General features: G+C 45.4%; 1 long non-coding RNA gene across 1 annotated transcript; it reads left to right on the top strand.

Annotated features, from left to right (window-relative positions):
* Positions 1-11,111: 11,111 nt before the first annotated feature.
* On the top strand, positions 11,112-27,321 carry LOC136481519 (uncharacterized). Its single transcript, XR_010764741.1, has 3 exons — positions 11,112-11,608; positions 12,161-12,267; positions 27,245-27,321. It is a non-coding gene; the product is annotated as an uncharacterized lncRNA (long non-coding RNA).
* The last annotated feature ends 185 nt before the right edge of the window (positions 27,322-27,506 follow it).

Genomic DNA, 27,506 nt, shown 5'->3' with positions numbered 1-27,506 from the left:
AGGTGTATTCTTGAAAAAATGTCGAAAGGTCGTGTACCTTGGCCATCGTCGATTTCTTCCTGCAAAAATCACCCCGTAAGAAAGAAAGGCAAGCATTTTAAAGGAAAGGCAGACCACCTGACCAAGCCTCGCAACCGAACCAGTGAGGATGTACTCGATATGGTCAATGATGTGAAAGTCGTCTTTGGAAAAGGACATGGCAGCCAACCTGTTCCAAATGACGCTAATGGTCACGCACCCATGTGGAAGAAGTCCATATTTTGGGACCTACCCTATTGGCAAGTCCTAGAGGTTCATAGCTCGATCGACGTGATGCACCTGACGAAGAATCTTTGTGTGAACCTGCTAGGCTTCATGGGTGTGTATGGAAAGCCTAAGGACACATTTGAAGCACGATAGGACCTGTGTTGTTTGAGAGAAAGAGACAACCTACATCCAGAGAAGACAGATGATGGACGCCATTACTTACGTCCTGCCAGCTACACTCTAAGCAAAGAGGAGAAGGAAATCATGTTTGAATGCTTAAACAACATCAAGGTACCATCTGGATTCTCCTCGAATATAAAGGATATTATAAATGTGCCAAAGAAGAAATTCTATAACTTAAAGTCCCATGACTGTCATGTTCTCATGACGCAATTACTTCCAGTTGCATTAAGAGGAATTCTACCTCCAAATGTATGTCTAGCCACCATGAAGCTATGTGCATTCCTCAATGCAATTTCTCAGAAGGCAATTGATCCAACTGATCTAGCTAAACTACAGAATGATGTGGTTCAATTTCTCGTCAGCTTTGAGTTGGTGTTCCCTCCTTCCTTCTTTGATATCATGACACACCTCCTAGTTCACCTAGTCAAGGAGATTTTCATTCTCGGTCCTGTGTTCCTACACAACATGTTCCCCTTAGAGAGATTCATGGTAGTCCTAAAGAAATATGTTCACAACCATGCTCGCCCAGAAGGAAGCATCGCCAAGGGCTATGGAACAGAAGAGGTCATTGAGTTCTGTGTTGACTTTATTCCCGACCTTGACTCGATTGGTGTTCCTGAATCGAGACATGAGGGGAGACTAAGCAGAAAGGGGACACTAGGGAGGAAAACATATATTGGTATGGATGATGATTATTTCAATAAAGCGCACTACACAGTTCTACAGAACTCCTCTTTGGTAGATCCGTATATTGATACACACAAGGATCTCTTACGATTCGAGTTTCCAGGGAAGACTGAAGCTTGGATTACGCGTAAGCACATGGAAACTTTTGGTGGTTGGTTGCAAAAAAAATGTCAAGGTGATGAGAGCATCCATGAGCAACTGTATTTATTGGCTATGCAACCATCATGGCATATCGTCACATACAAAGGGTACGAGATAAATGGGAACATATTCTACACAGTAGCCCAAGATAAAAGGAGTACCAACCAAAACAGTGGTGTCCACATAGATGCCACAGACCCGAATAGGAATAAGCAGACATATTATGGACGCATAGATGAAATATGGGAACTAGAATATGCACCTACTTTGAAGATCCCATTGTTCAAGTGCCAATGGGTCAAGGTGACCGGAGGCGGGGTAATAGTAGACAACGAGTATGGAATGACAACAGTAGACCTTAGTAATATTGGGTACAAAGACGAACCATTCGTCCTTGCCAAGGATGTGAATCAGGTGTTCTATGTCAATGATATGTCTACCAAACCAAAAAGAGGGAAAACGATAATGACTCAACCAAAGAGCCAAAGCGCCACATAGTTCTTTTAGGGAAAAGAGTCATCGTGGGAATTGAGGACAAGTCGGACATGTCAGAAGATTATGAAAAGGATGACCGAATTCCACCATTCAAAGTGAACAAAGACCCTAGCATCTTGGTAAATGATGAGGACACTCCATGGTTATGACGTGATCATAACCAAGGGACATACGTAAAGAAGAAGTTCACTGCTGTGCCCACTTGATGATATAGTGATTTAATGTAGTGTGTGTTTGAGATATTATGTAATAATTGTGAATTCAGATGTTTATTATGTCATGTTTCAAATTAAATCAATGTTTGATTTGGTGGGATTTCTCTCTCAAAAAGGTAAATTAGGATATTGAGTGATGAAAAATTAAAATATTAACGTTAAAATGATGTGAAAATAAATTTCCAGTCCAAAACCAATAGTTTTAATAATTTTAATTAAATGCTACATTTTTGCATTAACGAAATAATAAATATTAGTTACATTATGTTTTATAATTGTAACAAAAAATAAAAAAAGTTAGGTTATAGATTTTTCCTATGTGCAATAAAGAAAAAGAAAATCCATATTTTTAACAAAATAATTTTATGCCTTTTATTTAATTTACTATGTATTTAACAAAAACTATTGCATTTCTATTGTATTTAACAAGACTATTGCTTAAAACACGCGGGAAATAAAACTGCAGCCCACCTTTACTCCCGGGTTGGAAGCCCACCCGGGAGTAAAGGTGTCCTGCAGTTTCGTGGCCCGCCAAAAAAACCTTTACTCCCGGTGCTTATTACCAACCGGGAGTAAAGGTAAACCTTTACTCCCGGTGCGTGTTACCAACCAAGAGTAAAGGTATATCTTTACTCCCGGTTGGTAACACGTACCGGGAGTAAAGGACCTTTACTCCCGGTGGGGGGATGGCACCGGGAGTAAAGGGATATGGCATATATATACCAGTGCCATCTTCTTCCTTGCGTTCTTCGCCGATTCCTCTCCCCTTACGCCCACGCCACTCGGCCCGCCACACCGAGGACGCCACGCCGCCACCCCGCCCGACGTCGGTCGTCGCCACTGCCTCGCGCGCGTCCGCGGTCCCCCACGCCACCCGCAAGGCCAGACGCAAGGCGCGCGCCACACCGCCGGTACTCTCGGCCAGACGCGCACGCACAGCCATACCGCGCCAGTACCCTCGCCCTGGCCAGAAGCGCTACCACACCACCGGCCGGTACCCTCGCCCCGGCCAGACGCGCGGCCACACCGTCGGCTCCCGAGGTATGCTAGTTGTGCTTGCTCCGATATCCTACCATCGATCTCCATGCATGCATGAAACACTACGTACATATGTTTTAGGCAACGATCATGGTAACCGTACATACATGTTGTTCACATTTTCTTTTATTCCTACGTGCATGCTTTGATACAGTAGCGAAACATTGTTGGTTGTCACTTGCATACGTACGTACGTCAACAAATGTGTGTATCGATCACAAACCCAAACGTATACTTAGCTAATTTTCATGGCACGTCGCACACGGCATTCAGACGGGCATTATTCTCTGTCACGCTAACTATTATAAGAAAGAAAGCGCCAAAGGAACAGATCGAAAAAAATTACAGCGTATACGTGCCATCTATAAGCGCCATGCGTTTCTATGTATAAGCGCCATGCGTTTCTATGTATACGGCGGAGCACCGCCGCCCTCGTTCACCCTAGGGTTTATACGGCGGAGCACCACCGCCCTCGTTCGCGCTATGGTTTATACGGTGGAGCACCGCCGCCCTCGTTCGCCCTAGGGTTTAGGGTTTATATGGCGGAGCACCGCCGCCCTCATTCGCCCTAGGGTTTAGGGTTACGCCGCCCTTGTTCGATCATTTTTGGTGGGTGAAGGTTGGTTTGCAGGTGGTTGTGGATGATATAGCTGAGTCTATGAAGGATATAGCTTAGTCTATGAAGAGTGTGCTTGAAGTGGTTTTGTTGTAAATTTGGCGTGTTGTTGTGAACCTCTTCGAGGGTTCCAATCATTGTAAACATTATTTGGAGTTGTTTACTCGATGAGTCAGGATGCAGTGTGATTTTGTTGTCACTTTGGTTTGCAGCAGTGCCCCCCTTTTCTTTTAGGCGATGCTCATTGTTTATTGTTCTCGGGCGAGGCTCGCTATTTTCCGTTTAATAAAACCTAATGCGTAGCGACGCCCCCCTTTTGTTTCAGGTGGGATCACCGCCAAAACCTACTCGCTTCCTGATTCTTCTTATCATACAAACCAACCTTCACCCGTCAAAACCTACTCGTTTAGGGTTTAGGGTTTATACGGCGGAAGATTTTACGCATGTAAGCAAATATTTGACGTACTATATATTGGTTTTGTTTTTTGAAGCTAGATGGCCGACCCGAGAAACATGGATGAGGAGGAGTTGATGATGAATTTGATCAACACTGGCACTCAAGTTGCCGGCGATGATGGTGCTAAAAATAACGTGCAAGAGGATGCAGATGACGGGAGTCAGTACTTAGCTCTTGAACAAAATGAGCAACAACATATTGGCCAAGTATATATTTTTTATTATTAGCTATATATATTATCATATGTCTTATGTGTGCTCATGACATTAAAAATAATGTTTATGTTTTGTAGCCCTCTGGATCGACATCAACAACTACAACGAAGAGTAAAAATGTTCGAGGTCCCAAAAAGCCATTGGAGGGCCGCTTCATCATCTCGGAATTCAATGTGGATATAGGAGAACCGGGGGGCCGAATAAAATGAAATTCGTGCACCACTGTGGTTACCTTGTACGGGACCGGCTCCCGATCAGTACCCGTGAATGGAAGAAGAAGACCAATGCTCCTCATATCAGTTTTGTATCTGATCGTGACAAGACGTTAATTTGGAAAGATGTCTTGGTACATTTCACGCTCCAAACAGATGGTTATGATGATATAATAGATGGTGATGAATTGAAGGAGCGAGTTAGGGATTGGGCAATGAAGAAGATGGCCACCCAGTTTCAGACTTGGAAGAAACACCTATACACGACGTATGTCAAGAAGAATATAGCACCAGATTTTACTATCACAGGCCCGATCTCAAAGCAGAGGCCCTATTGGGATGAGTTTGTACAGTACAAGACTTCGGAAGAGGGTGTGAGTCGGGTGATAAAGAACCAACGTAATGCCCAACAGAAGACATACCACCATAACTAGGATTAGGTGGCTACCCGACTGCCATTAAGAAGTGGAACAAAATGGAAGCAGACCTTCTTGCCAAGGGTATCACACCAGAATCACTCGAGTGGGGAGAACGTGCAAAGAATTGGTTTTTCGCTCATGGGGGAACACTGGACCAGGAGACAGGGAAGTGCGTTTACAGCGCAAGACTTCAAGAAGCAGCAGAAAGATTGTTTTATGCTTAGAGAGCTACTGCTAGTGGTGCGTTCAGGCCCAACAGAGAGAAGGATGAGCTGACATATGCCATCGGGACTATTGAACATGGTGGCCGAACTAGAGGCAAAGGAAGTGTCTTGTGGGAGCATGGATTCCCTCAGGACAGACCTTCCTACAGAAGCCGCCAGAGAAAGAAGGAAGAAGAGGCACAGCGGCTCCAGAGGTTGGAGGAAGCGGTGCGTGAAGCACAGGAGCGGGAAAAAAACCTTGAAGCGAGAATGCAGGAGGAAATCAGAAGGCAAGTGCAAATAGCAGTGAGTGCAAGCGAGCAAGCATTAGAGCCAGGAATCAACATTAGCCAATCTGTTCAGTTGAAAAGCAGCTGTGCTTCCACGGAGATACCTAATCAAGGGGACACAGGACTGTGCTTCCCTGTGGATGATGTCACTGAACCTTGTACATCGTGTGAGCTACACATTCCGAAGGGGAATTCCACAATCAAGGTGGCTATCGGTCTTGTTAATCCTATCGACCGAACCAAGACACCAAGGATTCATGGGAATATAATCCAAGAAGGATATGCTACCATCTCGGTAGATAAAGCTAAAAAAAGGTTTTAGTGATTTGCCACTTGACATTCCTGGAGGTGATGGCGAGAAGACTCTAGGAGAAGCAGAGAAGACATTCATTCTATGGCGCAAGCGCTACATCATCATTCCCAAGATGTCGGCTCCACCTCCTCCTGAACTACCTCACCATAGGTACGTGCGGATGAAAACACTACATCATTAATTTGTATTGGCTTAAATAATTAATAATCTGCTCATAATAATATGTCATTCCTTTTTTTGTAGCAGATCCTCCCCCAACCTAAATCCAATTGTTCAATCGCCAGATCATCATAGTGCTCTGTACGATGACATTGTGTTGGAAGGCGAGGCTGCATCCACACCATCTCCAAGGAGGTATCCAATGCCGCAGCTGCCACCTCCAAGGAGGTCTCCAACGCCGCTGCCAACACCTCCAAGGAGGTCTCCAACGCCTCCCCCGCCCCCGCCTACCAAGAAGCCGAGCAAGAGGCCAGCCCCGCAAACGAAGAACCAGTCCCCGTCGGCAAAGAAAGCCACCGTGAAACCAAGGGCTATTCCCAAAATAATATCTGAAGAGAAGAAAGAAGGAACTGATGCATATAAAAAAGATATGTCTAGATTCTATGACAAACTTAAAAAGAATCAAGAAGCAAGGAGAAACCCGGAGAAACCGTACTTCTTCGTAGCTCCAGATATTCTAAGAAAAAGGGTGGCTTCTTACCAGCAACAACAGCGGGAATCTCGTAAGCCGTCCAAATTAACGTTATCGGACTATGACCGCACTCTCACCAAGTCAATTGAGGCGGCACAGAAAAAGAAGCGGGCAGGGAAAGGAGTTGCCCAACTTGGACAACAAGCGCACCAATCAGTCCCCCCGCTACTTGTTGGTAATGAATATGGTTCGAATTTAGGATTAATGCATCAGGCAAACATACCTCCGGATGTCGATTTGGATCACCTTGGTGAATTTATTGAAGAGACTGGTCTCGACCTTTACCAGATGTTTGGTGACGGAAACATTGAGAGTGCGGCGGAGGTTGATATTTGGAAGAAAAAATTTGTACTAGGCCAGAGTCTATACAACCCTCAAGCCTTATCTGATCTAGGGAAGCAAATGTACCTGCTAAACAAGTGTACATGCAGGCGTCTACCGGTGGAGACTTCTGCGTTGGTGTCAGAATTAGAGACGAACATTGGTTCCGTGGCGATGATGTTATGTATGTTGACTTTGCAGAATTTCATCAACTATGCCACCTGACCTCTCTGGACAAAGTTATCATTAGCTGCTATTGCCTGTAAGTAATAATTCTTTCGATCTATTATTAAACTCATCATATGTGTGTATATGCATATAAATTATCCTAACAAGTACTATATATATGCAGATTTACAATGACAGAGCTCAGAAAGGAAGGCTGCAATGAAATTGGTTTTGTTGATCCCCATATAGTATTCAAAGACCCAGTTACTCCAAAGACTAATTGGAAGTCTGAGTCAGAGAGTAACCTCATGAACTTCTTAGTGAACCAACGCCACAAGAAGGATATACTCTTTCCCTACAACTTCAAGTGAGTGTTAATAATGTCAATCATCCTTAATGGCTCATATGTTGATTCTAGTTAATTAATGAGTGTTATGCGTTATATCCTATAAACACATGCAGCAATCACTGGATATTGATGGACATCGATCTGGTGAAAAGTCACTTGATAATCTATGACTCGATGAGAAAACCACAACAAGACTACCAAGATATGATAGATATTATTCAGAGGTAATTTCGGTATCTCTAGCAACTATATATACACACAAACATGATGATTAACTATATCTGTTGACGTGGCAAATTTTTTATTGGGCAGTGTTTGGAAAACATTTATTGAGAAGCAACACATGGGAAAATGCAAAGCGCTACTGAATGTAATCCCTTTGAAAGTAAGTCCCCTAAATCGTATCATCTTTATTAATTAAACATATAGCTTTCACCGGATCACCAGATTGGATGACAAATCTTTTTCTTGTAAAGTGGTGTCTGAGGCAGGAACAGGGGAACAACTATTGTGGTTACTATGTTTGCAAGTTTATCAAGGTGGTCTCCCAAAGAACTCCTACAGAGAGACTAAAAGTACGTTAAAAATACACTATATATTCATTTAATTATTATTATTGATTGTGTTACTATGTCTTTATATATATATATATATATGTACATATATTAATTTATTTTCCTTTAATTCAAACCTGTAGACTCGATGGTTGGAGGAAAAGGTCATACGGCAAGACCAAATCAAAGCAATTCAAGAGTCTATAGCCGGATTTTTTAATGAGCAGGTCATCGATTCCAAGGGCAAGTTCTACTTCAACCCAACACTGTCATGGAAGCCAAGCTAGAGGATGAGAGAAAACTTGTTATATCACAACAACTGTAATGCAATCTTTTTGTAATATATGCACATGAAATAATATAATGTAAAATACACATATGCATGCATGCATGTAAATATATATATGATGCATGCATGCATATATATATATATTTCTATGCTTGAATTGTGTGATTTAATACGTTCATTGTGCTTGAACCGAAACATACTATACGCGCGTATAAATGTATAATTAGCATCGTACAATACGACTTCAAAAACCTATTTTGAAAAGAAAAGAAAAAAATGAATAGAAAAGAAAAAAGAAAAAAAACTTTAGTCCCAGTTCATATTACCAACCGGGACTAAAGGTGCCGGCCATCGTGGCGTGTCAGGAGGCACCTTTAGTCCCGGTTGATGTTACCCACCGGGACTAAAGGTCCTCCTTTAGTCCCGGTTCCTGACCTGGGACTAAAGGACCCCCCTTTAGTCCCGGATGCTTGCTCCCGGGTGGGGAACCAGGACTAGAGGGGGTTCCCCATCGGGAGTAAAGCTCTGTTCTCTACCAGTGATATGGAAATGGTTGCATAATGTCGCATCCCCACGCATGGAGGAGCTAGCACCAGGCACTGCCGAGGGGATGCAAGGGGCAAGAGCGCCCCTCGTGAAGCCAAAGAAGGCAGGAGGGTGCTCGCACTCCCGCACGCCGCTGCGGATCTGCTCCCCTCGCACCACGCCGCCGCTCCTCCTCCTATGCTGAAATCCCACCAACCTCACGGGAAGAAGGCTCAAGGGGCTCCGGAGGTTTATGTGGAGAGATCTATCCCAAGGGATCACCATGTCGTCGAGGCACTGCGGGGAAGATGGGATGCACCGCAGCCGCCCCACGATTGGGGTGATTTATAGCTCGGGTAGAAAGGACCTGGGTTCACGGCAACCGTCCGATCAGCCACCTATGGAGCAGCAAACAGAGGCTTGGAGGGGTATCAGCGCCTCTCCGCCTCCCGAGTCAGACGCCACGCGGTTACATGGGGAGAACCACGTGCCATAATGGCGAGACATGACCAGACACTCCTGTCCGGTCATGCCCCATCAACTCATGCCACTACTCGACGGAAGCGGCGCTTGCCACGCGCACGCTCCGCGCGCGGGATTCGAGGGGATGCGCCTCCCACTTGAGCCCTCCACGCAGGGACTGATGGCTGAGATCCACGCATTCGAAGCACCATGACCCCTCGGCCCTGGGATCGGCTCCACGTGGCACGATGGTTCGCCCCTCACGGGGCATGGTTGCAGCACGCATTCACTCCATTCGTCGGCGCGTCGACCATGAATCATCAATGGGATGCACCAAGCATTAGTGGGGAGGGTGTGTGGACAAACCGCACCACCCATTGATAAGCAAGCCCCACGGCAGTCTCGGGGGCTGCGCAAGCCCCTCCACCGGGATTCTAGGACCCGACCGATGGGCATCTCGCCGGCGCTTCTGAGCGCAACAAATATAAGAGCAGAGGGCACTAAGTGATGGGCCCAATGAGGTCCACCCAAGCCAGAGACATAGAATGCCCCCAGCCATCACATAGTGCGGCCCGAGCCAAGGAGGCCTATCACCGAGCCCTGAAGCAGGCGTGGGACGCCGAGCGATGGGTCGGCACTGAGCCAGGGCCCTGACGCCCACGTCGCTCGACCCACGGCAGGCCAAGGTAAGCAGGGCGCCCCACGCTGGCCCAGAGCTAGCGACCCCCCCCCCCCCCGATGGGTTAGCCAGGCCCTTGCTCGGGCTACCTCACACAATCTCGATCTAGCACCGCTCGGCTCAGAGGCTACATGCACACTCAAAAGCTTGGGCACCCTCAGAGGGGCGCCCGGTCCAAAATTACTAGGACTCCATTTACCTCGATCGACCCGGACATCAAAGAACAGGTTCAGCCCCTCGTAGCCATCATGGGCTCGACCAGAAGGACACGAAGGGCTCGGGGCTCCTGACGAGAGTCTAGGGGTATACTAAGTCCCCGGGAGAGGGGGAGCCGACCGACTGACTCCCCAACTGATCTCCCAGATCTCCTGGGGACTCGGGGCTATACCCATAGGGTACATTAGCGCACACCCTCTGGAAGGAGTCAGGGAGAGCTCGAGCACGCCCGCAGCCACTGCTCGGGGCTCGAGGACTCGGTAAGGCCTCGGACTGCCGAGCGACAGCAACCTGAGCCTAACTCTGAACTAGCGCCCGCTCAGGCCATTGCTCGGGCAATGAACCGACGTCTCGAGCCATGAGTAAACCGTCAGGTATCCGAGGCCTGGCTGGTACGGAGATTCCACGCCATCTGTCCGTTCAGTGGGCACAAGGCCTTGCCGGCCACTCTGTCAACAGGGTCTCGCAACTAGCGTGACACAACAGGACAAGGGACTTCACCAGCTCCGGGGTGAAGGGCTTCAGGGCCCACTCGTCAGCCCCTCTAGGCAGGGGCTTCTTGCAAGCCAAGGAAGCCTCGAGAAGGTTTACCTAGGGGAGGCCGTGCCGCAGCAGACAACTCCTGACGGCCAAGAGCCAGGCGGGGAAATACTGCATTTGAGTTCAAAAGTCCTGTATCCAATGTTGTGTTCAACCAAAAAATATATTCTTTACTAACGTACAAAGATAAAGTTTTTTTTTTAAATCTACAAGGATAATGAAAACAACTAGTACAACTTTTTACTCACGTTGGAAAACTAGTTTACAGCCTCTATGCTGGTAAAAAAATTAATAGACCAATACTGCACAAGGAACTTTGGACACGAGATCTCCTTATTAACAATATAACAATTCGGCTGCATTTAAGTTCTGAAATTATCCACTGAACTGAAATTAATTCATCCTCTACTATACTATACGAGCAACCCCCCCCCCCCCCCCCCTAGCCGAACTGCAATTATTCAACTAGTAGTGCGGCTAATGAAACTACCGACTTATCCTTTCCTCCACTATAAAACTATAAGGGCTACTTTGGCAGCAGGGGATCCCGGAGGGTTCCCTGCGAATTTCCCGGGTCGAGAAACCACGCGGTGGCTTTCCCTACGCCAATCTGTTGCGCTCTTTGGAAGCCCATCCACTCGGGGCCAGAAGCCTGTTTCCCTTCGTTTTCCACGCGGAAGAAATCCACGAGTCATGAGGCCGGGAGCGTTTCCCCTTCCCCGACCTCGTCGCTCTCGCGACCCGCGAGGCGGCGGCCGCCGCCACCACTGTCGCCATCACCTTCGGCAGCTCATGGCCGGCGCATCGCTCCTGGCGCGCATCTCCCGGTGGCCGGCAACTGGCGTGCATCTCCCGGTGCCCGGCGATGCATCTCTCGCGAATCGCGACCGTGTCGCTGCCGCCACAAGATCCACATCTCGGAGCAGCACCTCCACCTCAGCGGCTCAGCCTCGTCCTCCTAGCACGGCAAAATCTCGTAGATCCTGGGGCCGCCGAGCTGCCGCATCCTCCTCCATACTCCTGCGTCCTGGGAGAAGCATCGTGCCACCGAGCCTATCTCCATACCTCATTCAATCGAAGCGTGGTGAGCATGCACCCTATCATTCTTGTTTGGTGGCTGTGAAAAGGATTTGGATATCTGGTACCTCGTGACTTTGTATTCTTGCTTTATTTTCTTGTGATATTGTGCGGTGATTTTTGCGAAATATGTGATTCATGTCTACCCGACTAGAAAGATTTCCCTGGTGAATTTTATTCATGCTCATAAGTATGCAGGTTGGGTATTGCAAAATTTGTGATTCTTGTGTCTAGCCGATTCAGCGAACAATTAGTTTATGTTCTATCGTAAATTAGTTTATGTTCTATCGTAAATTTATTCATTGCTTACAAGTTGACTCTTGCATCGAGCTTGTCTTCTGAGATAGTTGGATATGTTTGCAATTGTGCTATTTTAGATCGATGTGTAAACTTGCTACACAAAGGGTACAAATACGTACATAGGATGATCGATGTGTAGTTTTGCCTTATGTATTTACAAAGTCTCTCTATTAACTCTTGTAACCTTTCAACCTCTGAACCCTTCTCTGGATCCGTTGCCTAGGTGACTCACCAATTTCAACTTTTGGAATAATTATAGGGTCTAAAATTATTAGATCGCTCCTGGTAAAGCGAGAAGGGGCCAAGAAGAATTTCCTGCTACTATTTCAATTTTCAATTCCAGAAAACAACATGATCTATCAATTGGTAAGCTAGTCCATTCTTCTTAGCCCCTTCTTGCTTTATGAATCTTACTGTTTCATTTTAGATTGTTTTTGAATTTAACCGAATTTGGCCCCTTCAATTTCCTCATAGCAATCTCATCCATTTGTACAGAGGGAGTGTTCACAGCCTTTCATTATGGCCCACAAAACCTTTACCTTAATGTTAACGAATTTTTACATATCCTTTCAGCTTAGCTGACAAAGGAAACTAGATTGTGCAGGAGTCAGTTAGTCAGACACTATTAGTATAGCATTATTTAATTAAACTCTATGGATTGATCATTTTTTCTAGATTGTGACAGAGTTTAGGCATCAAACTGTTAACTGATCAATTTTTCCCTTTTGGGCAATACTTGCCCTATGGATTGGCTGTCAGTTACTAGTCATCAATGTGTTTGGCTTGATATTTCTAGAGACTGGGTTGTTCAAAAATTCTTTTTTAATCGTTTTCTATATATGGTAGACCATCATGATTGGTTTATTGCCTTGTAGTGTACATCATATGTATATAGCACAACTGTTGACAATCACCAATAGAAGGATCAAGGATGCTGACTAAACTTAAATTCAGTTGTAAGTTTTGCTTTTTAATAGCATCTGCAGTCTTTAGTTTCTTCTAGCAATCCTCACTTTTGAATCAGGTAGCAGAATAGAAGAGATGCATGTGTTAGGCCTGTTCGCTTAAACTTATCAGCCGGCTTATCAGTTAGAATCTACAGTATTTTCCTTGTGCTTACTTGCAGTGGTATCAGTGGAGGCATTGTTGGTGGAGGCAATGTTTGAATTGAGAAGAAAAACGCAGCTGCAGTCATTGTATGCAGGTATATTATTTGAACAACAGCTTGCACTTGCCAACAGCTATGACCGCCGATTGATCTTCCTGTTTTCCAGTTCACCTTGCTGGGTACAGATCCATACCACAAGTTGTGCTACAAGGAGCTGCATCATCCAAAATGTGACGTCTGCCTTCAGTTTGTAAGGCTTCCTCTAGAACCTGAATGATCTGCACTGCAGACTGATAAACTGCATGTGCATTAGTATTTCTACAGTTTGTCAGTGCAAGAAACTCATTCTTTTTGTGTTTCTGCAGATCCCAACGAACAGGAGTGGCTTGATAGAGTACCGAGCCCATCCATTCTGGGGCCATTCTATCAGAGACTACTATGAGGGGATGAACATGAAACTGGACCAGCAGATACCCATGCTCTTGGTTGAACGGCAAGCGCTTAACGAAGCCATGGAAGGAGAGAGTAGAGTGAGTATTTCTTCTGGCTTTTTTCCTGCAAAATGTGCGGCCTTCGGAAACACTAACGTTCATCACATCTGCATTATCCAGGGCCCACACCACATGCCTAAAACAAGGGGCCTATCATTCTTGTTTGGTGGCTGTGAAAAGGATTGGGATATCTAGTACCTCATGGCTTTGTATTCTTGCTTGATTTACTTGTGATATTGTTCGGTGATTTTTGTGAAATCTGTGGTTCATGTCTACCCGATTAGAAAGATTACCTTGGTGAATTTTATTCATGCTCATAAGTATGTAGGTTGGGTTTTGCAAAAAAATTTATTCTTGTGTCTAGCCGATTCAGCGAGCAATTAGTTTATGTTCTATCGTAAATTAGTTTATGTTCTATCGAAATTTATTCATTGCTTACAAGTTGACCCTTGCATCGAGCTTGTCTTCTGAGATAGTTGGATATGTTTGCAATTGTGCTGTTTTGTGATTAAGCATGTAGCATTTTCTGGTTCATATATATGTGAAAAGGCTGGCTTTATCTTATTGGCTTTTCTTTTCCTTGGTTTTCGTAGGAAGGGGCTAAGAAGAATTTCCTGCTACTGCTTCAGTTTTCAATTCCAGAAAACAACATGATCTATCAATTGGTAATCTGGTCCATTTGTCATTGGTGTTTCCATCACCACCCAGAAAACCTTTACCTTAATGTTAATGAATTTTTAACGAGTCCATTATGTGCATATCCTTTCAGATTGCGCATTAGTCAGTCACCATTAGTATAGCATTATTTAATTAAACTCTATGATTGATCATTTTTTCTAGACTGTGACAGTTTAGGCATCAAACTGTTAACTGATCAATTTTTCCCTTTTGGGCAATACTTGCTATATCGATTGGCTGTCAGTTACTAGTCATCAATGTGTTTGGCTTGATATTTCTAGAGACTGGGTTGTTCAAAAATTATTTTTTAATCATTTTCTATATATGGTAGACCATCATGATTGGTTTATTGCCTTGTAGTGTACATCATACGTATATAGCACAACTGTTGACGATAACCAATAGAAGGATCAAGGATGCTGACTAAACTTAAATTCAGTTGTAAGTTTTGCTTTTTAATAGCAGTCTTCAATCTTTAGTTTCTTCTAGTAATCATCACTTTTGAATCAGTAGCAGAATAGAAGAGATGCATGTGAAAAGAGAGTACATTGATAATAAAGGGACCACAGTTTTGCTTGGGTAAGATTCTGACAAGATAACAGTGGTGTGAAGAGTCATGTATTCCTGATTTTTGTTAGCATCTTTATGTTCTTTTTTTTTGCTTTCCAAAGCCTGTTTAATTTGCACTTTATCATGAGTCCATGACCTGCAAGACATATGTTTCTATTTTTTTTCTTGTGAGGATGCTTTCATCGATCTGGGGAATATCTGTAACACCCAAAATATTTCATTCTTTTAAAATAAGTAAATTTGATTTAATTATGTTATTAAGTGTGCACTCAATTATAGGAAATTAATAATTTTGGGGAATTAAAATAAATTATAAGATTTGAAACTTTTGATGCATACATGCTGCTGCACTATTTATTCATGTGATGATTGTTCTTAAATTAGTGTTCAAATGAGTTCAAAAATAATTTGAAAATGCTTTTGGGAAAATTTGTTTGGAAAATAAAAAGGGAAAATGATTATCTCCTCCCCTTCCTCATTTTCGGCCCACATGGCCTTTTTCCCGCGCGGCCCGCTCACTCTCCTCTCCCTCTTCCCCGCTCGGCCCGCCAGCCGCCGGCCCAACCGCGCGCCCCAGCTGCTCGGCCCAGCAGCCGCGCCAGCCCAGCAAGCCGCGCCGGGCAACCGCCCACGCCCCCGCGCCCAGCCGCTGACCGCCCGGGCCCGCTTGTCGGCGCCGTCTTCACCCCCGCGCTCCTCGGAACCGCCCGGCCAGGCCGCATGCAGCAACCGCCCCACTCCGCGTCGTGGGAGCGTGCCCCCCCTCGCGCTCGGCCGCTTTAAATTGGCACCGAGCCGTCTCCGCCCCTCCCTGCTGCCCCCGCTCTCGTTTTTTGCGCTTGCCGAGCACCGAGGAAGGCCGCAACCGTCGCCCCAGGATCTCCGAGCTCCGTCGACCACCCCTCCGCGCGGACAGCCTCCTCCGAGCCGCCTCCGTCTCCATTTCCCCCTTGGTGAGCTTCTCCGTCCTCCCCTCTATCTCCCCGTGCATCTCACTCCGCGTTTTGTTGGCTTCTTGAGCCTTGGCCACAAGCTCCGCGGGCCATGGTCGCCGGCCATGGCGGCCACCGCGCTTGCCGCCATTCCCGGCCGCCAAAATGGCATGGCCGCGACCCCCTTCTCCCCCCGAGCTCACGGGTGCCCTCGGTGGTCAGTTTGGTGAACCGTGGGCCCTAACCGCGTGCTCCGGCGAGACCACTGCCGCCGGCCATGGCGCCTGGCCGCCGGTGTTACTGTTCCGGCCAGCCGACCCCCCCCAGGCCGATCCTAGCCACCCATCGCGAGATCAACGGCCAGGAATAGAAGATACCCCTTCGCGGGTGATTTTGCATAAGAGCCCCTAGACTTTTCTAAGTCCTAACCTGCAGTCCAAAACGTATTTCCCCGAATGCGCAATCTCGATTAGAAAGCGTAAACTCCACGGCTTAAGTCAAAAGTACGCTTTCAGTATTTACAGAAATGCCATTTGAACTGTTTCGCTTATAAAATTGTCGTTTTAGCTCCGAATTGATCCATTCAAATCACGTTAGCTTCATAATTTCATAAGCTACATGTTGGAGCTACTATTAGTCAAGTTTCAAACCTTTTAATTTCATGATTAGATTTAATTAAATATAGGGCTATAGGAAAACCCGTTTTAACCATAACTTTCGCATTTTAGCTCCGTTTTTCATGAACTTCGCGTTGACGTGATCATAGCGAAACGTAGATTAGTTTTACAAACATTTTATCTTGATTTCAATACTGTTGGTGTACTATTCTAATGATAGGAATGTTTGCTTTGCATGAATGCTTTTGGAATGTTGTTTGTTGCCGTGTTGGTCGCGTTCAGACGGTGAGGAAAACGTTGGAGACCAAGAACTCTTCGATGACCAGCAGGACCAGCACGAGTTTGTGAACCAAGGCAAGTATAACATGGGCCTTCCTTGATGTCCTATTTCATTTTAATCAATTACTCATTTGCATGTGTCTAATTTTGATACCCGTAAGGACATCCTAGTGATTGTTATCATGTTCCTTGTCTCCTATGGGTTAAATGCATATGGGTAGATTGCTAGTGCTCTAACTGAACTTGATATACATGTTGATGAATAATACTATGGAACAAAGTGAGTAACATGATTTTAACAACTGTTCCATAGGGTGAAAGTGCAAATGACCTTTGTTCATGTTGCTCCCGGCCCTCCATAAGGACTTATCTGTCGGCAAAAGCTGGGACTGACAGTGCAACCGGAAGAGTCATATGGCTCTGACTTTAGCTCAGTAATAGGATCTTTCCTAACTAGTTAGAGGTTACCTTTTTGGCGCAAATGGGGCTTGCCACTTTGGGTATAGGGCTGCCTCTGTTCCTATGAGTATAGCCACGATGGATTTGTGTCATAGGAAAGGGGGGACCCTACATCTGCCTGCCAAGGAAACCAAGCGGCCCTAACTTGTTAGGGAAACCTATGAAATGGCTTCATAGTGTACCCTGCCCGCTCACCTTGGTAGTGACATGGGAGTAATTAACCCAGGCATATGGGGATCACGACTCGCGGTGAATGTGCACCACCTCTGCAGAGGGTAACAAACTGTTATAACAGCCATGCTCGCGGTTACGAGCGGCCCGGAAAACTCACAGAATAACCGGTTAATTGTTGATGATCATTTAAAGTTGTTTAGTGATGACATATGGCACACCTGACCCTGATATTGTTCTTATGGGAATTAAATGGGAGCTTAAGCATAACTTGATAATAATTGAGAATAAAAGCTTGACCTATTAAAAATGCTAACTGTAGTAAACCAGAGTCTATCCTTTTTGAGTTTCATAACCCCATGTTAGCTTGCTAAGTACGGAATGTACTTACACTTGTTTATTTTCTTTACTTGGATAAAAATCCCGGATGGGTAACAGATGGCAACGGGTATGAGGATTTCCCGGAGGATTATTAGGGTTGTGGTCAACCAGTTGACCTTCCCTGTGATGACGGCCACGAGAGTTTTATTATCTTTTTATTATTCCTGTTGTGTTGTATAAGACTAAGTTTTATTATAACCCTGATGTATGAGACACCGTGATGATACTATAAGTAATTTGTCAGCTTGTGTGTGTGATTGATTCCTGGGCACACACGAGTTTTGTGCATTCAATTTTATCCTTAAAATTGGGTGTGACAAATTGGTATCAGAGCCAGGTTGACTGTAGGATGCAAGCCTAGTTAGAAAATGGTCGTTTTAGCATCTTTGCTCCTCTGGTTTCTTGCTTACTGACTTATCCTTGTTATTTTATTAAAACATTTATGCTTTTCATACCTTAATCTATTATTTAAAATTGTTGATTCTAATTTCATCTCACTTTAAATCTATAGATGTCTCATAATCCGAAGACAGCTCGACTCAGCACCGCCGGCTATCGTGCCATGTTCACCCCGCGTGCCCCACCGGCGGAGAGGGAGATTGTGATCATCTCCGACAATGAGGAGATGGCTACACCGACGCCTACACCTACTCCTACACCAGTCGCCGTGCCCGTCTACCCTATGGTAGCTACACCTGAGGAGTCGACGGCTACTTCCCCTACACCTGCACCCTCCCCAGCTGCCCCCGTGGAGGACGAGGAGATTGGCTGGAAGTGCAAGTACTACTTCAAGCCAGCTCCAGAGACAGCCTACTACCACACTCTCCTCACCCACGTGCTGGACGACTACTTCCCCGACTTGCACGCCTCCATCAGCTACCACTGCGCCGAGTACAAGCATCCACTGGAGGCTACCTTCTAGAAGGTAGAGCTGGTGGTCACCGCATGGAATGATATCATTAATGGACATGAGGTGGAGACTGTCCATAGTGCCCCTGCCAGGAGAGCCCATGCTTTGGATGGCATGGAGGATGCAGCACAGAATGCCTACATCCACTACCATGGTCGTCGTTTCGAGGCCATGAGGGAGGATCGCTTCAGGTTCCTTCCTCGAAATGATCATGAGGGTGTTTGGCAGGTTTTGGCTCCACCAGAGAATGACCCAACTCTAGAGGCAAGCGGTGCAGCATGTCCACGCTATGCAGGGAGTGGATGATGAAGTCAAAGGAGAACTGCGTGCATCTCAGAGGGCGCAGAGACGTCTTCAGAAACAAGTGGATGAACTTCGAGCACAACTGGGACAGCCTTCCATCTACAAGAAGAAGCGTCGTTCCTTCACCATGATTGACACCGCTCCATAGGTGTTAGGTGCCTTGATCTAGATTACCACGTCGATAGATTCGTGTTCTTAATTAGTCTTATTGGTCTTGTGAACTTGGTTGATTAGATGTTTAATTGGTGAACTTGGTTGATTTGGTATTTTGCTTGATTGCTGGGAGTTTGTGGGCATGTCCACAACTTCCTTAGATTGGAACTTTTAGTTTAGAATGAAATCTTAATGCAGATGTTTCGTTTTATCTTATCTCTGCTGTGCTGATTTCTGGAGCAGCCTGTGTTCTTTATCTGGTATCTCGAAATCTGGGATGATAAAAATTCTGAAATTTTTGTGGAAATAACTAGACCTCTGTATCTTTCAAGTGTCCTTGGAATCACGTCAATAGCTGTTCAGGTTTGGGAGATCTAGCTGACACAAGTTGATGTTCCTGCGCTGTCTGGAACTCAGAACAGTTTCGGTTTAGCTCTATTTTTGACTATGTGTGAGTCCGAATCTGTAAAAGTGGTCTAAATGAAAGTTGTAGCTGATGTCCTAAGCTTTCTAACGAATCTTGGTGCACCTCTGTTGGATTCTATGAAACTCGAGTTATAACAGTTTTACTGAACTGCTGAATTTGAATCTTGCCCAGAAAATTCTCAGCATTGTTTCTTATCTTTTGTAAGCTCTCTATAACTGGAAAAATCTCTAAATTTTGCGCATTTGTTGGAAAACAGATGGCCACAAGAGGAGGAAGAGGCAGAGGTCGTGGTCGTGGGCGTGGATGCTCTTATAAATCCACCACCGCCACCTGTGACCATGGAATAGATATTGGGAATGCAAGCGCAGCTGATGCAAGCTATGATGCAGCGCTTGGACAATGAACCTGCAAGAGGGCCACCGCCTGTCCAGGTTAGAGATAAGCATGGAGAGTTTATGAAAGGTCGTCCACCGGTGTTCACCCATGCCACAGACCCTATGGAGGCCGATGATTGGTTGCGTGCTGTGGAGAAACAACTGAACATAGCACAATGCAACGACCTTGAGAAGGTGTTGTACGCTTCCGGGCAACTCCAAGGAGCTGCTCAGGATTGGTGGGAATCATTCCAGTTTGGACGTCCCAACAATGCTCCTGCTATCACTTGGCAGGAATTCAAGGATAGTTTCCGATCATACCATATTCCTGATGGACTAGTGGAACTGAAGCAGGAAGAATTCAGATCTCTCAAGCAAGGATCAATGACTGTGGTGGAATATCGGGACAAGTTCGCACAACTATCTCGCTACGCTCCTAATGATGTGGCAGATGACAAGGATAAGCAACGTCGTTTCCTCAAGGGACTCTATGATGGACTGCAGCTCCAGCTGATGTCTAATACTTATCCTAACTTCCAGTCTTTGGTGAATCGCGCAATCGTGATTGATGATAAGCGCAAGGAGATGGAAGCTAAGAAGAGAAGGCTCCAAGGGCAAGCTTCTAGAAGCAACACTCGCCCACGTGCTTATCCCCAGCAAGGTTTCCAGCAGAGGAATCAAGGACCAACTCATCAGGGAAACCGTGGTCAGTATCCTCAGAGGAACCAGTTCCAACAACGCCCTCAGTATTAGCAACAGTTTGGAAATCAGCGTCCCCCGCAACAGACTAGCAATCCTGCAACATGCCAGGGAGTGCCTAACAATGCTCCTGTGAAGAGTGGTGCACCCAACAATCCCAATGCCTGTTACCGATGTGGAGAAGTAGGGCACTATGCTCATCAGTGTCCTAAGAAGCAGAACCAACAAGCACCTCAGAACCAGACCAACAATCAGAAGTTCAACGCCCGACCACCTCTCATAGCGAAGGTGAACTATGTGTCATCTGATGCAGCTCAGGAGACGCCTGAGGTCATGTTGGGTACGTTCAGCGTCAACTCTATTTCTGCTACCGTACTTTTTGATTCTGGTGCTTCGCATTCTTTTATCTCCCAAGCTTTTGTTAGAATGCATAGCATACCTTTGTGTGCCATGAAAAACCCTATACTAGTGAATTCCCCGGGAGGTAGTATGCCCGCTTCTTATTGGAGCCCCTCAACTAGCATTTCCTTAAGGGGGGTAGACTTCAAGGTGAAGCCTATTGTGTTGAGAACAGCGGGAATTGATCTTATCCTGGGAATGGATTGGATGAAACAACACCGGGCAGTGATTCAGTGTCAGGAGAAATCTGTGGTTGTGACATCACTCAATGGGGATAGAATCTGTGTAGAAGTAGTAGTGCAAGCTCAGCCTACAGCCATAGTGAATCAGCTAGATGGTGAAGTCAATGAACAAGATCGTGTCGTGGAGGAATTCCCGGATGTCTTCCCCGATGACTTGCCAGGTAGTGCCACCTGACCGAGACATTGAATTCATTATTGAATTATTACCTTGGAACTGCACCAATAGCTAAGCGTCCATATAGAATGGGAGTTAATGAATTAGAAGAGCTTAAGAAACAACTAAAAGAGTTGCAAGAAAAAGGTTTCATACGCCCCAGTTCTTCCCCGTGGGGGGCACCTGTGATCTTTAGTGGATAAGAAGGATGGTAGTCAACGGATGTGTGTGGATTACCGCTCACTTAATGAGGTTACCATCAAGAATAAATACCCTTTGCCTAGGATAGATGATTTGTTTGATCAGTTGAGAGGAGCTCATGTGTTCTCCAAGATTGATCTCCGATCTGGATTATCATCAGCTTAAGATTCGAAACTCGGATATACCCAAGACAGCATTCACTACACGGTATGGATTGTATGAGTACACCGTTATGTCTTTTGGATTGACCAATGCACCTGCATACTTCATGTATTTGATGAATAAGGTGTTCATGGAGTTTCTGGATAAATTTGTGGTAGTATTCATAGATGACATACTAATATTCTCCAAGACTGAAGAAGAACATGCGGAACACATAAGGATGGTCTTGCAAAAGCTTAGAGAGCATAAGTTGTACGCTAAGCGGAGCAAGTGTGAGTTTTGGTTAAAGGAAGTCTCTTTTCTGGGTCATGTTGTCTCCAATGGTGGAATAGCAGTGGATCTAGGCAAAGTGCAAGATGTACTGAATTGGAAACCACCAACTACTGTAAGTGAGATTCGTAGCATTTTGGGATTGGCTGGTTATTACCGAAGGTTCATTGAAGGCTTTTCCAAGCTAGCCAAGCCTATGACAGCTTTGTTGGAAAAGAATGCTAAGTATGTATGGTCGGATAAATGCCAGGCAAACTTTGAAGAGCTAAAGAAGAGATTGACTACAGCTCCAGTATTAATTTTGCCCGATTTAAACAAGAACTTCTCTATATATTGTGATGCATCCCTGTTTGGGTCTTGGATGTGTGCTTATGCAAGAAGGAAGAGTGGTTGCATATGCATCTAGACAACTAAGGAAGCATGAGTTGAATTATCCTACTCATGACTTGGAATTGGCAGCTGTGGTTCATGCTTTGAAGATCTGGAGACATTATCTGATTGGACATAAGAGTGATATCTATACTGATCATAAGAGTTTGAAGTATATCTTTACCCAATCAGATCTGAATTTAAGACAACGTCGTTGGTTGGAATTGATCAAAGACTATGATTTGGAAGTGCATTATCACCCGGGAAAGGCAAACGTTGTAGCTGATGCACTTAGCAGAAAGAGCTATGCCAATGGAATTCAGACAACATCTATGTCAGCAGAGTTGTGTGCTGAAATGGAGTATCTCAACTTGAGCCTGGTCACTAATGCAATGGAATTGGTGATAGAGCCTACATTGGAGCAGGAGATACGCAAAGGACAATTGGAGGATGAAAAACTTAAGGAGATAGCAGAGAATGTAGTGCTTGGAAAGGCACCCGGATTCAGAATGGATGAGAATGGAACTCTTTGGTTTGGGAAAAGGATATGTGTATCGGAAGTGAAAGCTATCCGTGATGCAATTCTGCAAGAGGCCCATGAGTCTGCTTATTCTATACATCCCGGAAGTACCAAGATGTACTTGGATCTCAAAGAAAAGTATTGGTGGTATGGTTTGAAGAGAGATGTGGCAGAATATGTGGCTTTGTGTGACACTTGTCAAAGAGTGAAAGCTGAGCATCAAAGACCTGCAGGGTTACTACAACCAATGAAGATCCCTGAATGGAAATGGGAAGAAGTTGGTATGGATTTTATTGTAGGACTGCCCCGCACTCAAAGAGGTTATGATTCAATATGGGTAATAGTGGATCGACTCACCAAGGTTGCTCACTTTTTACCAGTCAAGACTACCTATAATGGTGCAAGATTAGCAGAGTTGTACATGGAAAGAATAGTGTGCTTACATGGTGTTCCCAAGAAAATTGTGTCGGATAGAGGCACCCAATTTACATCGCAATTCTGGCATAAAGTACATAGATCTTTGGGAACAAAGTTGAATTTCAGTTCTGCTTACCACCCGCAAACTGATGGACAGACAGAAAGGATCAACCTAGATTTTGGAAGATATGTTGAGAGCCTGTGCACTTCAGTATGGTGATAGTTGGGATAAGAGTCTGCCTTACGCAGAGTTCTCGTACAACAACAGTTATCAAAAGAGCCTCAAGATGGCACCTTTCGAGGCGTTGTATGGACGTAAGTGTAGAACGCCTTTGTTCTGGAATCAGACTGGAGAAACTCAAGTGTTTGGTCCCGATGTCCTTAGAGACGCGGAAGAACAAGTGAGAATGATTAGAGACAATTTGAGAGTAGCTCAGTCTCGATAGAAGAGTTACGCTGATACCCGCAGAAGAGAGCTGACTTTCGAGATTGGTGATTATGTGTACCTGAAAGTGTCACCAATGAGAAGTGTGAGAAGATTCAATATGAAGGGAAAGTTAGCCCCAAGGTATATAGGACCTTTTAAGATCCTAGAGAGACAGTGGAGAAGTAGCTTATCAGTTGGAACTGCCTGAGAGCTTGTCCGGTGTGCACGACGTGTTCCATGTTTCTCAGTTGAAAAAGTGTCTGAGGGTACCAGAAGAACAAATTCCTTTGGAAGAACTTGTTGTCAAGGAAGATCTTACTTATGAAGAGTATCCGATAAAGATTTTGGAAACTGCCGAAAGAGTTACGAGAAGCCGAACAGTAAAGATGTGCAAGGTGCAGTGGAATCGTTATACAGAGGATGAGGCTACTTGGGAAAGAGAAGAGGATCTGAGAAAGACTTATCCCCAACTGTTTGAGTAAGCAATCACCCGAATCTCGAGGACGAGATTCATCTTAAGGGGGGTAGAATTGTAACACCCAAAATATTTCATTCTTTTAAAATAAGTAAATTTGATTTAATTATGTTATTAAGTGTGCACTCAATTATAGGAAATTAATAATTTTGGGGAATTAAAATAAATTATAAGATTTGAAACTTTTGATGCATACATGCTGCTGCACTATTTATTCATGTGATGATTGTTCTTAAATTAGTGTTCAAATGAGTTCAAAAATAATTTGAAAATGCTTTTGGGAAAATTTGTTTGGAAAATAAAAAGGGAAAATGATTATCTCCTCCCCTTCCTCATTTTCGGCCCACATGGCCTTTTTCCCGCGCGGCCCGCTCACTCTCCTCTCCCTCTTCCCTGCTCAGCCCGCCAGCCGCCGGCCCAGCCGCGCGCCCCAGCTGCTCGGCCCAGCAGCCGCGCCAGCCCAGCAAGCCGCGCCGGGCAACTACCCACGCCCCTGCGCCCAGCCGCTGACCGCCCGGGCCCGCTTGTCAGCGCCGTCTTCACCCCTGCGCTCCTCGGAACCGCCCGGCCAGGCCGCATGCCGCAACCGCCCCACTCCGCGTCGTGGGAGCGTGCCCCCCCTCACGCCCGGCCGCTTTAAATTGGCACCGAGCCGTCTCCGCCCCTCCCTGCTGCCCCGCTCTCGTTTTTTGCGCTTGCCGAGCACCGAGGAAGGCCGCAACCATCGCCCCGGGATGTCCGAGCTCCGTCGACCGCCCCTTCGCGCGGACAGCCTCCTCCGAGCTGCCTCCGTTTCCATTTCCCCCTTGGTGAGCTTCTCCGTCCTCCCCTCTATCTCCCCGTGCATCTCACTCCTCGTTTTGTTGGCTTCTTGAGCCTTGGCCGCAAGCTCCGCGGGCCATGGTCGCCAGCCATGGCGGCCACCGCGCTTGCCGCCGTTCCCGGCCGCCAAAATGGCATGGCCGCGGCCCCCTTCTCCCCCCGAGCTCACGGGTGCCCTCGGTGGTCAGTTTGGTGAACCGTTGGCCCTAACCGCGTGCTCCGGCGAGACCACTGCCGCCGGCCATGGCGCCTGGCCACCGGTGTTACTGTTCCGACCGGCCGACCCCCCCCCCAGGCCGATCCTAGCCGCCCATCGCGAGATCAACGGCCAGGAATAGAAGATACCCCTTCGCGGGTGATTTTGCATAAGAGCCCCTGGACTTTTCTAAGTCCTAACCCGTAGTCCTAAACATATTTCCCCGAATGCGCAATCTCGATTAGAAAGCGTAAACTCCACGGCTTAAGTCAAAAGTACGCTTTCTGTATTTACAGAAATGCCATTTGAACTGTTTCAGCTTATAAAATTGTCGTTTTAGCTCCGAATTGATCCATTCAAATCGCGTTAGCTTCGTAATTTCATAAGCTACATGTTGGAGCTACTGTTAGTCAAGTTTGGAACTTTTTAATTTCATGATTAGATTTAATTAAATATAGGGCTATAGGAAAAACCGTTTTAATCATAACTTTCGCATTTTAGCTCCGTTTTTCGTGAACTTCGCGTTGACGTGATCGTAGCGAAATGTAGATTAGTTTTACAAACATTTTATCTTGATTTCAATACTGTTGGTGTACTGTTCTAATGATAGGAATGTTTGCTTTGCATGAATGCTTTTGGAATGTTGTATGTTGCTGTGTTGGTCGCGTTCAGACGGTGAGGAAAACGTTGGAGACCAAGAACTCTTCGACGACTAGCAGGACCAGCACGAGTTTGTGAACCAAGGCAAGTATAACATGGGCCTTCCTTGATGTCCTATTTCACTTTAATCAATTACTCATTTGCATGTGTCTAATTTTGATACCCGTAAGGACATCCTAGTGATTGTTATCCTGTTCCTTGTCTCCTATGGGTTAAATGCATATGGGTAGATTGCTAGTGCTCTAACTGAACTTGATATACATGTTGATGAATAATACTATGGAACAAAGTGAGTAACATGATTTATAACAACTGTTCCATAGGGCGAAAGTGCAAATGACCTTTGTTCATGTTGCTCCCGGCCCTCCATAAGGACTTATCTGTCGGCAAAAGCTGGGGACTGACAGTGCAACCGGGAGAGTCATATGGCTCTGACTTTAGCTCAGTAATAGGATCTTTCCTAACTAGTTAGAGGTTACCTTTTTGGTGCAAATGGGGCTTGCCACTTTGGGTATAGGGCTGCCTCTGTTCCTATGAGTATAGCCAGCGATGGATTTGTGCCATAGGAAAGGGGGGTCCCTACATCTGCCTACCAAGGAAACCAAGCGGCCCTAACTTGTTAGGGAAACCTATGAAATGGCTTCATAGTGTACCCTGCCCGCTCACCTTGGTAGTGACATGGGAGTAATTAACCCGGGCATATGGGGATCACGACTCGCGGTGAATGTGCACCACCTCTGCAGAGGGTAACAAACTGTTATAACAGCCGTGCTCGCGGTTACGAGCGGCTCGGAAAACTCACAGAATAACCGATTAATTGTTGATGATCATTTAAAGTTGTTCAGTGATGACATATGGCACACCTAACCCCGATATTGTTCTTATGGGAATTAAATGGGAGCTTAAGAATAACTTGATAATAATTGAGAATAAAAGCTTGACCTATTAAAAATGCTAACTGCAGTAAACCAGAGTCTATCATTTTTGAGTTTCATAACCCCATGTTAGCTTGCTAAGTACGGAATGTACTTACACTTGTTTATTTTCTTTACTTGGATAAAAATCCCGGATGGGTAACAGATGGCAACGGGTACGAGGATTTCCCGGAGGATTATTAGGCTTGTGGTCAACCAGTTGACCTTCCCTGTGATGACGGCCATGAGAGTTTTATTATCTTTTTATTATTCCGCTGTGTTGTACAAGACTAAGTTTTATTATAACCCTGATGTATGAGACACCGTGATGATACTATATGTAATTTGTCAGCTTGTGTGTGTGATTGATTCCTGGGCACACACGAGTTTTGTGCATTCAATTTTATCCTTAAAATTGGGTGTGACAATATCTCATTGGTACATGATGTTAGTATGGTTTCTTGTTTTGTTTACACATGCTTTGTCCAGCGTGTCTGACGTGATAGATTATGCATGACAAATTAATGATTATTTCACTAACAATTTTTTTTGGTTCGCAACAGCCAACAGGGAGCACCAGAAGGTCGGCAACATCTTGGTATTTGAAACTGGAGGTCAACCTAAAAGCTAAAGACACGTGCAATTGTTGAAAATAACTTGCAAATTTATTCATAAGTTATTAAAGCTTGTGCTGCCTTCTTAAGTTAGCATTAGAACTAAATTAGGAACTAAGTTGTATTTATTCGGCTGAGATGTTACTCATCAGTTCATCTAGAACTACTCTCTCAGTCCATGAATAAATCAATTCCTAGTGTTGTCTTTAAG

The sequence above is a fragment of the Miscanthus floridulus genome, chromosome 9 (assembly GCF_019320115.1).
Source record: "Miscanthus floridulus cultivar M001 chromosome 9, ASM1932011v1, whole genome shotgun sequence".
NCBI lineage: Eukaryota > Viridiplantae > Streptophyta > Magnoliopsida > Poales > Poaceae > Miscanthus > Miscanthus floridulus.
This window is presented reverse-complemented; position numbering and strand designations above follow the sequence as displayed.